At 46.9% G+C, this 10,705-nt stretch overlaps 1 protein-coding gene across 1 annotated transcript in view; it reads right to left on the reverse strand.

Moving 5' to 3' along the window:
- The window catches only part of Pik3cb (phosphatidylinositol-4,5-bisphosphate 3-kinase catalytic subunit beta), a 117,725-nt gene extending 107,440 nt beyond the window's left edge, over positions 1-10,285 (reverse strand). The window contains exon 1 of the mRNA XM_076576883.1: positions 10,057-10,285. The gene's annotated coding sequence lies outside the window, so the exon portion shown is untranslated. The remainder of the gene's footprint in view (positions 1-10,056) is intronic.
- Positions 10,286-10,705: the final 420 nt, after the last annotated feature.

A 10,705-nucleotide genomic window follows, 5' to 3' on the forward strand; every position in this document is an offset into this window, starting at 1 on the left:
GGCCGTAAGAGGAAGCTGGTGCTGGGCACAGAAGCGAGCATCGAGCATCGTTAATACCAGCCTAGGGAGGTAGAGGCAGGAGGATCAGGGGATGGAGGATAGGCTCAGCTACAGAATGAGTTTGAGGCCAGCCTACTTGAGACCTCGAGTCTCAAAAACTGGAACCAAAAGACAGGCCAGTGACTGGCTTGGCAGAGTGCTTGCCTAGCATCCATGAGGCCCGGCGGGGTTCAGTCCCTAGCACTCTAAACTAGACAAGTGCTGCTGCAGCCCCAGCGCTGAAGAGACCAAGACAGTCAAAATGCTGAAGCTCCACGGCAGCCTGGGCCCCACGGCGAGCACTAGCCAGGCCTGCCAGGTCTACATACCAAGACTGTCTCAAACTCCTCACCTCCTCTACCCTGCTCCAGACAAAAACAAGTGACAAGTTGGATGACCAGCTCATCGTAAAGGCAGCACGAGAACCTTTCACCCAGAAGTTCCTCATCAAAAAAAGACAGGGTTGGCGGTGGTTCACAGGGAGGCAGAGCTCAGGGAGTTTGAGGCCAGCCTGGTCTACAGAGTGAGTTCCAGGACAGCCAGGGCTACACAGAGAAACCCTGTCTCAAAAACAAAAACAAACAAACAAACAAAAGACATTAATTGAGGGCTGAGGTACACCCAGTGGTAGAGCACTTACTCGGTGTGTAAGAGGCCTTCGGTGCACACTCAACACAAGAATATTAGAATGAGGGTGAAGTCATCCAGCAGGAATGGGCTGGGTATGGTGGTGCCCAGGAGGGAGAGAAGGACACCTTGCCTCTGAAGACAACCTTAGCTACACTGAAGAACCCTACTTCAAAGAAAAACAAGAGGAATATGGCAGTGAGGTGTGGCTTAGTGGCAAGGGACTTGCCCAGAACACAAAAAGCCCCGAATCCCAATCCCAACACTGCAAAAAATCATAACTTTAAATTCTATGTCAACTAAGTGATAGAAATTATCCTGTTATTACATGTAATTTGTGTGAGGTAGTAGTGACCTGACCTCAAAAAGAGCATCTCCCAATAAGAAGCTAAGGCAGGAGGATGACAAGTTGGAGGCCAACCTGAGCTCCAGAGTGAGACCTTGGGTGGTGAGGGTGTCCCTCACACTTCAGCAAGCAGGAAAGCCTCCTGGGTATTTAATTTCTATGAAAACTGCCATAGATTATTTTAAATAAAGCAAACTCCAACTTTGATTATATCTATGATTCTGATCACCTTAAATGCCAACTATTCAGATCTGAAAAATTCAATCACTTAAACTAGTAATACATAAATGTGTCCAAACAGAGCTTTGAGCTCTTGTTGACAGCCACGGAAAATGCCTTCCAGTGGCTCAGCAGGTAAGGAATTCATGGAATTCAGGTCTTCAGTCTAGCCATCACTGTGGTTGACCAGAGTCAACACTAAATTATTTGGGCAATGCTGGTTGATCGTCTAACTCCTTAAATGCCTTCACAATCAATGGCCATTACTTCAAATGACAGAAAGAGCACAATTTGTAAATATCATACAGTTAGGAAATATTCCTAGTTAGTTATTACAAATGCCCAGGAACAAACCATGGTCAGGAATGCGGAGAAACTGTAGTTTAAAATAAAGCTCTGGATTACCACCGATTTCTTCTAATCTACTTAATCCTCCAGGCAGGCATGGATAATCAGGATCACAGTTCCCTCTAAGGCAAATGATCACTTGCCTGGTGGTCTCCCCAGTGGCCGTAGCACTAGAACAGACAAGCCACAGAGCAAGAAAGGGATGCCATGCTGTAGCCCCTCCCAGGTTTTCACTAGAAGACTGGGAACTGGAGACCTGGCTCTTAAAAATACCACAAACCAGGACTGTTGAATTTCAACAGTATATGACTCCCAGTTAAGGACCTCAACCTCGGGTTACCTGCCCAATATGCAAAGAACTATTTTGTTTGTCTGTTTGTTTGTTTTGTTTTGTTTTGTAGACAGTTTCTCCGTGTAATTTTGGTGCCTGTCCCGGATCTCGATATGTGTAGACCAGGCTGGCCCCGAACTCACAGAGATCCGCCTGGCTCTGCCACCTGAATGATGAGATTAAAGGTGTGTGCCACAAGCACCCAGCAAAAGAACTATTTTATAAGCCACACACTCATTTATAGTCCTAACATTGTATTGCCATGAGTTCCAGGCTAGTGACAGAGACCCTACTCCCCCACCAAAAAAAAAAAAAAAAAAAGACAAATCAAAGATTTATATATCTATATACAATTCTGAGGAAGCAATAGAACCCTAAATTAACCATGTTAGGCTGGAATCAAGGAAGAAACTGGGTGGCTACATTTGCAATGCACCAAAGGCAGAGGTAGTGTATCATCCCTTAGTCACCAGAAACCTGACCACCTTAAAAAAAGTGCTGGAATAAAATGAACAGGCTAGCAGAATGTATACACAAGGCAAGAGAGAGAGATCATGAAGAAAAACTGGGCCAGGTATAGTGTTTTTATTAATTTTATCTACTTATTTATTTTGGATTTTTCTGAGATAGGGTTTCTCTATGTAGCCCTGGCTATTCTAGGACTCTGTGTACCAGGCTAGCCTTGAAATCAGAGACCCACCTGTCTCTTGCCTCTCAAGTACTAGGATTAAAGGCATGTGCCACCACACCCAGCTGGTACTCTAAGCCCAGCACAAGAGGCAGAGGCAGGAGACTTTCTGTGGGTTCAAGGCCAGGCTGGTCTACATAAGGAGCTCTAGGTCAGACAGAGCTACAGAGAGACCCTATCTCAAAAACAAAACAACAACAACAAAAACAAGATGAGGAGAAAGGCTGAGACTTCAGAACATAAATAATCCCCACACTATGTGGGCATGCTAACAATAAATACATGGAAATTCCATTTTATCATAGATGGGGTGGTGGGGGCAAGACTATGACTCAGCAGGTAAAGGCGCTGCCTGCCAAGCCTAACAACCTGAGTTTGGTCCTCAAGACCTGTTAGAGCCCATTTAGGTTCCTCATGGCGTTACCCAGCAGGTCTGCATAAAGAGGATGATTGGACCACAGGCCTGAGTACCAGGTGTCTGAGATGATCTGCACTTGGTTGTGCTGGGAGGAGGTCTTTTGCTCTACCCCTTGGCATTCCCTTAAAAACCCTTTGGCAGAGACAGACAAGGACTGATGGATTAGGATTCAGGCCCTCTCAAGGCTACCCTGTATTCTCTATTTTTTCTCTCCCCTCTATACTTCTAACTAATATTTCCTGCTGCTTCTACTCAGGAGTACTCTGGGGAAATAGGGTGGTGTGATGGTCCCCACAAAAACCCACACAACATGCCGGGCAGTGGTGGCTCATGCTTTTAATCCCAGCATTTGGGAGGCAGAGGCGGGCAGATCTCTGTGAGTTCAAGCTACACAGAGAAACCCTGTCTCAAAAAACAAAAAGAGGTGCACATAACAGAAGAAATGACTCCAGAAAGTTGCTCTGTGCCCTCCACACGTGTGCTGTGACCTCCTCTCCCCACCCCTAGTCACACAGGAGCTCATACACACACACACACTAAAGAAAAGGATTTTAAAAACTAACAACAAAAACAGATGGCCAGGCACGACATCAGGAAGCCTATATTGTCAGCACACTCTGAGACAGAAGGACCTGAATTCTAGGCCAGCCTTGGGTACATTAAGATCCATTCTCGACGGGTGGTGGTGGTGCACATCATTAATCCCAGTACTCCGGAGGCAGAGACAGGTGGATCTCTGTGAGTTCGGGGCCAGCCTGGTCTACAGAGTGAGTTCCAGGACAGCCAGGGTCACACAGTGAAACCCTGTCTCGAAAAAACAAACAAACAAAAAAATCCATTCTCAAAGCAACAAAAACCGTCTTAATTAAAAAAAACAAAAAAACAAAAAACTCTTTAGTCAGCCAGGAGTGGTAGTGCACACCTTTTATCCCAGCACTTTAGAGGCAGAGAGAAGCAGATCTCTCTATGATGAGTTTGAGGCCAGCCTGGTCTACATAGCAAGTTCCAGGATAGCCAGGGCTACATAGACAGACCATCTAACCCCAACCATGCATGTAATCTTTGACTTTCCCTCACTGACTACAACCTTTGACTCAATTATTTAACCTGGAGATAATAAAAAGACAACTATGGAATATGTGCAAGAATAAAACCAGTAGTTAGAACCAGTGTGAAGGCCCAAGTGAAGCCAATGTGGGGACTATGAGAAAGGCAGACTGGTTACAATAGAGCAGGAAGAGCCCTTGCAACTGGAAGGATGCCTCTCACAGGTGTGCAGGCATTGTGAACTGCCCCAGGAGCATAAGCTCTCCTTTCAAAGGCAGCCCACACAAACCAGGAAATACATGGAGAAGGGAAGAGAGGAGAAAATGCAAGAGTCAAAATCTAGGGCATAGTAAGTGGGGGGGGGGGGGGGCCCGCTGTCACACACGCTGGCAAACTGGTAATATCTCACACAGCTTCCTTACTTCCCTTGTACTTCGTGTTCATTGAAAATTCTTCTTCTAAAACTATAAATACCAACGTGTTCCCCTATATTTCTACTTTACAATGGACTTGCAGACTGCTGATTTTGCTTTTGTGTTTTCTGAGACAGGGTCACATACGTTAGTAGCCCAGGCTAGTCTGTGACTCGTGACAATTCTTCTGATTCAGTTTCGTGTACTGGGATTACAGGCACAGTCCAATTCTGATTTTTCTATAACCTTTCTTTGCTTACAGACCTGCTGAGCAATTTACAGGATTGACATTCAGGCAGACCCAGGGAGGAATCCTAAGCGATTTGTCTCTTTATACAATATGACATCGTTCTCAAGTAAGTAGTCAGTAGAAACCAAATGACAGGGATTTTTCTCCAAATAATGTAGTATGTGGTAATTGAAACAAATGACTGAGATTACACACACTGCTGCCACAGTACATGTGTACACACACACATTTATTCTCACACATATACATACATATAATGGAAGGTTCTCAGACTTAAAAAATAAATTGTCTAACTGAACAAAAAAGTCCAAGGTAGGCATGTCCAGCATTCAAGAAGGAACACAAGGTTCAGACCAGTCTGGAACACAAAGGAGGGTTCTACCTCAAAAAATAGTAAATAAATAAAAAAAAGCAGGCAAGATAGGTAGACTAGTTAATGTTCCAGGCAATGACCTGACTCTGAGAAGACCTCAAGGCGGACAGAAACCGTCTCTGTCATCAGAAAACTCCTATTATATTGAAGGAACAAGAAGCCAGGCAGAGCAGGCCTGGTGGCACACACCTTTGATCCCAGCAGACCACAGACAGAGAGGGAGGCAGCTCTCTGTGAGTATGAGGACAGCAAGTCCAGGCCAGCCAGACTACACAGCAAACTCTGTCTCAAAAGAGACAGAGTAGGCAAAATAATTAGAAGATATGAAAATAAGGTTTAGATTTTCTTCTCTTAATGAGAAGCCTTTGGTACAACAGACGAGTAAAAATGGCTCTGACTGCTATGGTGGTACATACCTATAAGCCCAGCACAAGGGGGAACAGGCAGGGAGATGATAAACCCCGGGTCAGTCTGGACTACACAGCCAGATTCGGATGCAAAAGGACATGATCGAAGGCAAGAGAGGGAAGGAGTGGAGAGGGTAGGAGAGAGGGGGAGGGGAGACAAGAATGACACCCTAGGAAGAACAGGGATGGTGGCAGGTAGGGATGTGAAGAAAACTCAACTGGGATATATCTTAGAAGTAAATTCGAAATGGTTAAAGAACTGGGTATGTAGGTAGAAGGAACATGGAGGCAAAGAGGTGATTTGCAGATGCATACCTGTAATCCTAACCCTTGGAAGACCAAGACAGGAGAATCACCAAGAGTTCAAGGCCAGCCTGGGTTATACAGCTCTAGAGGGAGATACTGTCCAAAAAATGTTTGACCACTGGAGTTTCACTCAAGGATTGAGAGTGGAGAAGAGGAAGACTCATAAAATGAATAGGTTGCTGGGCATAGAAGTATACACACCTGTAATCCCACACTTGAGACAGGGAGGCAGAGGAATCAGTAGTTCAAGGCCAACTTGGGCTCCAGGAGACTATCTCAAAAATAAACCAAAAATTAAAAAAGTTAATAAGTAAGTTGGGGACTGGAAATTAAGAGTTCTCTATTTAAATAGTACATACGTACATACACACACACACACACACACACACACACACACACACACACACACACACACTGGGGGCGGGGGAATGAAACTCAATTGCAGCAAGCATGGTAGGCAAATGCTCTATCCACTGAGTTAATCCCAGTCCTGACCATATTACATTTAAAACGCCTACAAATGGGCTGAAAAGATGACTCAGTGGTTAAGAGCACCTGCTGGTCTTACAGAGAAGCCAGGTTCAGTTCCTGGGGGGTTTTTTGTTTTTGTTTTTGTTTTTTTAAGACAATTGTCTCTCTCCATCCATGGTCATGGCAGCTTAGAATTCAAGTGTAACGGTAACGCAGGCTAGCCTTGAACTCTTGGTGATTCTCCTGACTCAGCCTTGCAAGCGCCAGCATTACAGGTATGCATTCATAAATCACCTCTTTGATCACTGTTCCCTCTACGTGTAACCAGTTTTGGTTTTTTGTTTTTGTTTGTTTGTCTGTTTGTTTTCTCTGTGTAGTTTTGGTACCAGTTCTTTAACCCTTTCAAATTTACTTCCAAAGTCTACCATCTGCAATTCCAGAACCAGAGGATCCAATGCCCTCTTGGCCTCCACTGGCAACCTCATACATACATACATACATACATACATACATACATACATACAAGCAAAACACCCATAGCTATAAAATAAACTTTAAAAATTTAAAAAAAAAAAAAAAAAGGATGCCTATAAACAAAACCAGAGGCCAGAAAAGTAACTCAATAGTAGATCACTTGCCTAGCAAGGACAAGGACCTGGATTCCAACTCCAAGACTACAATACCCCCATCCTATCCAGGACGGCCCCTCCCCCCACCCTCCACCCCCCCACCCCCACCCCCACAAAAAAAAAAAAAAACATGTATAGGCCTAGATACAGCAGAAGTGTGATGCTCAGTACTGGTGATAAAAATCTGAGAGTCAACAACATGTGATAATATTTAAAGAGGGAAGAGAATGACATCACTCAGAATGAGCACAGGTAAAGAAATGAAGAGGGACAGGCAGGAGGCCCTCAGGGAATTTGAATGTTTTCAACTCAAGGAGTGAAGGCAAAGGAAAGAAGGAAGAAAGCCTTAAAACTCTTAAGGCCTAGAAAGTTCAATGGCATTACATGATTCTCAGACCACACAGCTCCTCCATCAAGACCACCTCTTCCTATCTGCCACATATTTATCTAATTCTATAAATTAAAAATCTGTAGAGGAAGACAGTGGATGGGGGGTATGGGGGAGGGGACTGGGAGGAGAGGAGGGCGGGGAAACTTTTGTAGGGATGTAAAAACAAAAAATAAACAAGGGGTTGGGGATTTAGCTCAGTGGTAGAGCCCTGGGTTCGGTCCCTAGCTCGAGAAATAAATGAATGAATGAATGAATGAATGGCAAAAACAACAACAAAAATCTGATGCTTAGAAAGACTGGGCCAAACCCTTACAGCCGCAGATATTTTGACTTTGACTTAGGTCAAGGTCTAGAACCAAACCAAGGTGTCACTTCTGACCCCCTTAGCCTTTTCCTAGTGGGTAGCAGAAGCAACAATCCATAAAACAAAACGGGAGGGCCTTAAAGGACATTTAGGCTACAGGAGTCGCCTTTGCTTTCCATAGTTTGTTGACACTCACAAAACAAATTGATCAGAAGCCTTTATGGACCTACCTGCAAAAAAATAAAAATAAAAAGTGGAAAAGCAGGGCTGGGGATATTAGCTAAGTGCATGCTTATCATTTGTGCAGACCTGGGTTCAATCCTCAGCATGCACCAAAATGGGAAAGGAAGGGGAGGGGAGGGGAGGGGAGGCAAGGAAGGGGTAGGGATGTAGCCCTACTGGTATGAAAGTGCTTACCTAGCATGCAAGGAAGCCCTGAGTTTGACCCCTAGCTGAGTATAAAACCAGGTGTGGTTTACAGGTGTGTGGTGGAATTCCAGAACTAGGGAAATAGAGGCAGAATGGCCTAGAGACACAAGAAGCCAGAGCTACACAATAAGTTACAGTCCAACCTGAGCTAGAGAGCAGTATTTTTGTTTGTTTGTTTGTTTTAAATACACAAGAGGGCTGAGGACAAATAAACTCTGAAGTAAAGCACTTGCCTAACATAATAAAGCCCTAGGTTCAAAAAAAATAAATCAACATCTAACTTGTTGTCAGGCCAATGATCTTTAGCATCACAAAAAACCAACCTGATTTTTCCACTTTGTGAAAGCCCCTGAAGGTGGAATGTCCTGTCAGTGTGGTAATCACAGGGGGAAACTAGAGGCGGTTCTCAAACTCTTTCGGCTTTAGTGAATACAATTTTAGTTTTACACTTTCAGACTTTTGCCTTCTGAAACTTGGGCAGTATCATAACCCAAGGCATTGATCTCTGCCACATTATAGACTGTTCCTATACAGTTCTGCTTACTTTAAAAAAAAAATCTGTGGGGTGGGTGGGTGTATGAGTGTTTGTGGGCTGAAGGCCAACCTCAGATGTCCTTCCTCAGGTGCCACACATCTCATTTTTTTGAGACAGGGACTCTCATTGACCTAGGGTGCCATGATTCCACCAGGTTGACAGGTCCACCAGCAAACCCCTGGGACCTACCTGTGTGCCCCTCCCCAGCACTGGGATTACAAGTGGATGCACCCAGCTTTTTATTTTTCTTTAACATCTATTCTGGAGAGCCTCTTATTTGCATAGCAAGTACTTGACAGAGTTCTGTAATCCAAGGACAAGGGAGAAAGAGGCAAGTTCAAGGCCAGTCTAGTCTGTAGAGTGAGTTCCAGGCCAGTGAAGGCTATTACTGCAAAACTGTCTTATAAAAATCCAAAAACAAAACAAAAATCCTCACACACAAAGTAGCATAAAAATCCTCAAGTGATAATTAACTCCTGGAAACTCAGACTCCTTGGAGATGTTATTAGGAATCATATTTCCAAATATCCATTCAACACTTCAGAATAAATACTCATCTAATTTAATTATGATGACTTCACCAGACAGTAAGTAACACTGCCCACAATGATGTTTACAAAAGCACTTGTCACTCCCTTTGGATGTAGCAATGCAGAAAAAAAAAAAAAAAAAAAAAAAGGAGTATGTTTCCATACTCTTCCTGTGTTTATACTCTGTAACAAGTGACAATTTAAGTGTCACTTTAGATGGGTTTAACAGCAAAACAAGTCAAGTTATATGTCCCACCATCTACCGCCTTTCGTAAATGCTGATTTTGATGGGTTTCATTGCACTAATTCACTCGTCCCTAAGACAGGTTTCCAAGTCAGCCTTTGCAAGAGAGAAACTACAGAATTCTAAGAAGAGACTACTACAGAATACCACTCTGGCCGCTGGAAGATAACAGGCTCCTGCATTAAGCAACTCGAGTTGAGCGTATTGCAATACTAGAGTGGTTCGGAAATAAATGTACCCCCAAAGCCAACCTGGACGAAGGAACCAGCCAGAGCTAGCAAGGATGCTGCAGCGGGCTGCTTCCAAGAGCTCCCGTCCACCACCGAGTACCTACAGCAGGGTTAGCTCGGCCTCCCGCAACCCCCAGGAGGTGAGTAGTCACAGTTCCCGCTTCACATCTCCCCGGGGTATTTCAGTCAAGGCCGCGGGACTCCGACCGGTCCGAAGCCGGAGAGCCCGGAATCGCGCCGCGAACACTGCGCCGAGGCACCTGAGGGTCGGCAGCTGCCGGGCGTCCGCACCGACGCCAGCTGGGCCGCTCCGCACCCGCGCCTTCTGTAGTCGCCCGCCGGGCGCTCTCCGCTGCTTGGTGCCCGCTGCCCGAGGCCTGGGCGCCGCGTACCTCGGAGCCCGCGCGGCCGCGGCCGAGCCCGGCAGGAAGCGCCCGCCCGAGCCGCCAGCGCCGCAGCCCGCGCCGCCTCCCGCGCTCACCTGCCCCGCGCGCCGCCACCGGCTCCCGATCCCGCAGCACGATCAGCAGCTCCCGCGGCCGCGCCCGCCCGGCTCCGGCACCTGCATGCCCGGCTCTCAGCCTCCTGCTGCCTTCGGGGCTCAGCGTAACACCCGTCCACCGCCCACGACCATGGCCGGCTCCGTCGCAGCCGCTGCACCGCCCGACGGAGCACGCGCGCGCCACCGCCGTGCCCGCGCCTGCGCGAGTGCGCGCGCGGGCCTCCCGGGCTCTCCTCCCCGCTGGCCGGCCCCGCCCACCCTCCAGGGCCAATCCCCAGACGCCCGCCTCCAGGCAGCCCCGCCCACTTGCCGCGCAAGGCTCGGTCCTGGCCCCGCCCCTCGAGGGAGGCAGCGCCAGCCTCTCCCTGTGCGGCTGTCTGCGCTGCGTTCCTACTGCGCTGCCGGCGCGCTTGGGTTGGCTTGCGGAGCACTGCGGTGTCTGCAGCCCCCAGCTCGCCGCCTTTGGGAGAACCCGCACCTCCGCAGACACCCTTTGTTCCCACGGCCCAGCTAGCCTTCCATTCCCTGCGATGTGAACGATCGTTTAGGTTTGAAGACTCGAGCCTTTGAAACACTTCTGTGTTGTCTCCGCACGACCGCAGCTGACGTTTGGCTGCCGAACCTTACA

Source organism: Peromyscus maniculatus, chromosome 7 (genome assembly GCF_049852395.1).
Source record: "Peromyscus maniculatus bairdii isolate BWxNUB_F1_BW_parent chromosome 7, HU_Pman_BW_mat_3.1, whole genome shotgun sequence".
NCBI lineage: Eukaryota > Metazoa > Chordata > Mammalia > Rodentia > Cricetidae > Peromyscus > Peromyscus maniculatus.